We start from the raw sequence: 5,022 nt of genomic DNA on the forward strand, positions 1-5,022 counted from the left end.
TTCTGGAAACAACCTGGGTTTGGATTGGGCTCTGGAGAGGTAAGCATGCCATTTGGAAGGAACAAGGGAAATTTCACAAAGCCGAGAGAAAGAAAAGACAGTTAAGGAAGAAGGAAAAAGGCAAAGGCGACAAAGGTGGTGGCTGAACCTGGTGGGCTGTCCTCAGACCCTGTCCTTAAGGGGGAGGGCTAGAGCCGGAAGGAACCAGTGATCTCATCACTTCTAGGAAAGTGAGCAGCAATCAGAGGCAGGCTTATGGGGTCCCTGTCACCAGACAAGTGTGGGGAAGNGGGGTGAGAAAGGAAAACAAGCACACACTGGTGTTTGAAAAGTCATCTTTCTCCCACTGCCACCTCTTTATTTATTTATTTTTCCTTGTTTGAGCAGGGGGTTGGACCACGAGATGTTGATTTCACCTGCACAGATGCCAAAGCTACATTTGGGATGGGATGTCTCTGCAGACACTTCAGCTTGGTTCTGAAAAGCGATTCTGATGTAGCCTGATGATTTCAACTCTCTGGGAAGTCACTTGTCAGTTCTAAAGCCATGCTAAATCAGCGAAAAGAACAGGAAGCAGTGGGGGCTGGTGAGGAAGGAGGGAGCCGCTCAGATGAGCAGTGCTAACATTCACACTGCTGGTGAGGCATGGCTAGAGTCACAGGTCCTCTGAGAAGTTGGGGGCACTGTCTGGCAAGGCTCCTCCTATCACCAAACTGAGGTCTGACAGAGTACTCTCAGATAAGACCTCATTAAAAAAATACAAGTGCAGTCCCAGTGTCCCCCTACCCACCTCAGGGGGGCAGCGACCTGCAGCACTAACACAATTTCTCAGTGTTTATGAAGCCAAGGTAACAGTCACCCCAGGCACGTAATTTTAAAAACTTATGATGGAGCAGAAGGAGTGTTACTGTTGCAAGTGAGGCAAATGCAGGCAGGTCACTTTGGAGTCTTTTGCAACTCAGTGTCTGCACTAGTGAATGAAATGAATGAATGAAAAAGCAGCAAGGCTGGCCTTTTAAGATTAAGGCAACTCAATAACACAAAATCTTTGAGAGCCTCTGTCCTGGTTGCATTCCAACACCATGTTCTTTCACCTTCTTTGGCTAACTGACATCATCTGTGAAAAAGTGATTAGGATCAGTTGATTTCAATCAGGGTAAAAAAAAAAACATCATTTTTGCTGAGTTAACTAACATATAAAAAGATTTAGGGAAGGATTACTTACAGATTTCAGACTGAGTGGAACAATTTTTATATGACTTTAATTTAAAAGAATCGGGCGCTTTTATTGGTCAATAGGCTGTCCTTAANGGATCTGTATCACATTACATTAATGAGTCACTGCATATGCTTCAAGCTACATACTGTTACACTGTTATGTTCACATTTTCTCTTCATTAATACACACTTAATAGACTAAGACAAGTTTCACTACCGTCAATTTTTATTAATCTACCGTCAATTTTTATTAATCTNGATTGATCAGTATCNCACTGACCCACCTCCACAGAACTTCTTGTAGAGTCTCCAACTGGCTTAGTCAGACTCATATCTGGGCAATCTCTGTCTCTTACGCCACTGTAGGGTAATGGGTATTTTCATTCTCTGCCAAGGAGGAACGATCTCACATTCCCTACAGTGCCTTCACAAAGACACACACTGCAGCATCCTGATATACAGGAAACCTGGAAACTACCAGAACTTCTATATAGCCTGCAGGGTAACCAACCACAAAGCATTCCACACGAGTTAAAAGGAATGAGCTCTCTCTACAGGTAACAATGCCACTGCTTCCAAAACATAACGCCGGAGTGTGGCTAGCAGAGAGACACNTAACTGGAGAGAGAGAGGTGGTAAACACAGACAGACAGTTTTTGCCTTCTGTGAATGTTCCCAAATTGATATCAGGGACATTATTCATTACTACTTAGAATTCTGATCTCAATGAGGTAGTAAGATAGCAATTTTAAAATAAAATTAATCAGTGAATAGACCTCCTACATATCCCAAATAAAATACAATATCAATCAGCATTAAAGAAACAGAGCTAACCAACTAAAGCATGTCTGTGTTTCCTCTAGGAAAGCTGCCTACTGATGTGCTGGAAGGCCCCAGCTAACCTCAGAGGAATTGTATTTTGCAACAAATAAGAACCTCTTTATAAGAAGGGCTTTATTTTTCACTGCTAGTGAGTTGCTGAAACTTTCATTTTAAAAGCCACACCTTTTGACAGGAGCCAAAAATGGGTTATGACCACAAATTAATATTTAAGTAGCCAAAATCAAGACACTCCATTTGGCTGCTTTAAAATGGAGGAGCAGGGGGAATCAAAGATTTGTTTTAGGCCCATATGATCATTAAATCTTAAAATCTAATAAATATGAATGCTGGAACAAACTTCCTTACTACAATTTATAATTTATTTTAGCAAAAAACACTATTCAGAAAGCAGTCAGGAAAAGCCCTCAAACACAGTCAAAGGGTCACTTTTGGGATATATTCTCCCAGCCCTAGAAATCATGCAAACACAGCTTTCACCCAGANAGCATCGCCTGCAGACCACCCTGTGCTGAGAAGAATGCTATTCCTCCTTCATGGCATAGCCCTGGTGTGGCCTGGGCAAATTCATTCTTTCTGAATACTGTGGCAGCAGGAAGGAGGGCTGTGCTCTATAAACCACGTTGAATATTACTTGTGAGGCATAGGGACACAGCCAGCACCTACCTTCAATGGGCTCATATGGTCCACTCAAGGTACGAAGGTTTCAAGAGGGAGGGGAAAAAAAAAAGCANTTATGGATGGCACCATCTGCTCCTAGCGCCCAAGCAGCAGCAAATGTTACTTCTAAGAGATCCAACAAACTTTTACAGGGCNGCGTATGCTCAAGGTGTGANCCTTAGTGTCATCTACGCAGTGAGAAAATTCTGGCACTTGGATTTCTAAACTCCCCAGCAGAGACAACAAAAGGTAAATGCCCTGCTAGTGAGCAGGACCGACCATTAACCCAACAGGGAGTGTTCTCTCCCATTAAATAGTAAGGCCATAAACTTTGCTCCCCAAACCACTCTCACCTTATTAAAGAGAAGAATGTGTTTTTAAAGAAATTATATGATGCTGGGTACAAACAATTTATTGGAAAAAGTAGCAATATGTAAGTATTTGGTTAGTAAGGAGGTCAGACATAGAAACCCCATTTTCTTTGGCTCCTGGTATTCCAGGTGCCTTTACTACCCACAGTACTATCTCCTGCAACAAGGAAAGCTTTAATGATGAACACACATATACACATGCGTATTGCAATAAACAAAAATCTTCACTGCCCTTTAAAGCAAGACAAACAACATATTTGAGAACAACTGCTAGGGTATCATTGGCTTCTGCAGCTTGCACGAGTCACTTCTTTCCCTGAGAATGAATGCAGATCCATCACTTTCTCTTCTGTGTACTAAGAGGACTGAACCCAGGGTCTCACNCATGCCAGGCCAGTGCTNTNCCAGCTGAGCTGTATTATCAGCCCTGAGTTTTGATCTGTTTTTATTTTTGAGACCAGGTCTTAATATGTATCCCAGGCTCGCTTTGAAATATTTCAACTTTTGAACATTAGAAATATACAGTGGGCTACCATGCCAGGCTGACGCATAGTTTTGTCTAGATAAACATTTGTCCTGGCCCTAATGACAAAATAAAATGATCAACTGTCAGGGAAGCTAAACAGAAGCTAAAAAATTTCACCTCACCCTAGAAAAGAGTGAATCTCCAGTTGCTGGGACAGAAGGCTTCTCTGAACACAGTGTCCTTCAGGATTAAAGGAAATGAGGTGTCAAGCAACCCGCTCTGACTGACAAGAGTGAAGAAAAAAAAATGGGCAAAGGGTGTTGTAAGGGTGAACTCTGCAGTCACTGTGACACACAAAGAGGATCTAACAAATAATAAAAACATACATCATCACTGGTGGGCACTGTCTTCAGCATGGCTCCAATTCTCCTTCCACTGGGTCTCTAGACATGGCTATCCTATTATAAACACTTTGGTTTTCTTTAAGCATTTCAAAAAGCTCTACGTTACTATTTCTACATGTCATTGGACACATCTGCTTTTCCTTGAAGTCTAAAAGGAATCTAGAAAATGATTGTGGGGGAAGAAACTGGGCATTGAAGAACACANCACAACACTNATGTTTACAAGCAAGATGCTTTTTGTGAATAGTGTGCCTACTGGGGGATGAACTGAAAGAGAGACCACTGAGCTGCAGACGTTTAAGGGTAGGACTGAGGGCTGAGAACAAGGCTCCTCCATCCAAGTAGAAATTATGATAATCTGAAAACCAATACTGTTAACAAGCCGGGAACTCTANTCTTCACTAACTAGCTGTTTTGTTCGTTTTGCTTGTTTGAGAATATGTAAAAGGGGACACAACGTAACAAAAGTAAATGAGAACATTAATTTCCGATGTTTTGATGCAGATAAAATTTAAGTGCTAGGGAGGGCTCAGGCTGGAATGAATGCAGGACAGGGGCACTCACAAGATTAAACACATGGCTTGGAAGCCCTACTACATGNCATGAGTTAAAATGATATAAAGCAGTAAGACTGAAGAGTCTTGATTTTACAGCATTCAGTCTGTAGAGAGAATCAGCACCGTAGTACCTAGTTCCTGAGAGAAGTTTCTTCTTTGATNACAATGAAGAATGTGACTGTGAGAGAAGCTGGGCCTGAGAAGAGCTACTTTAAAGTGTGTGGTTCACAGAGTGGTAAATGGAAGAGGCAGTGTTTTGGCTAAGACTTGAATCATAAGAAGGGATCTGGCATGAGGTTACTCATTCATCCGAGATTTACTGAGCTCTGGCATATGCTGAGCAGAAGATGACCGGGGAGATCCAGCGTCTTGGGGTACGAGCTTTGCCCTGGGGAGGCTCANTGTGCACAACCCAAAGTAACAGAGTGAAGATCATGAGTGACCATGAGCGAAGGAAACCCTGTCACACAGAGAAAGAACAGGACAGGCATCTACTCCATTGGGAA

General features: G+C 42.4%; 1 protein-coding gene across 1 annotated transcript in view; it reads right to left on the minus strand.

Moving 5' to 3' along the window:
• The window catches only part of Magi1 (membrane associated guanylate kinase, WW and PDZ domain containing 1), a 631,196-nt gene that overhangs the window by 47,160 nt on the left and 579,014 nt on the right, over positions 1–5,022 (minus strand). The gene's annotated exons all lie outside the window — the stretch shown is intronic.

Source organism: Mus caroli, chromosome 6, assembly GCF_900094665.2.
Source record: "Mus caroli chromosome 6, CAROLI_EIJ_v1.1, whole genome shotgun sequence".
Classification (NCBI taxonomy): Eukaryota; Metazoa; Chordata; class Mammalia; order Rodentia; family Muridae; genus Mus; species Mus caroli.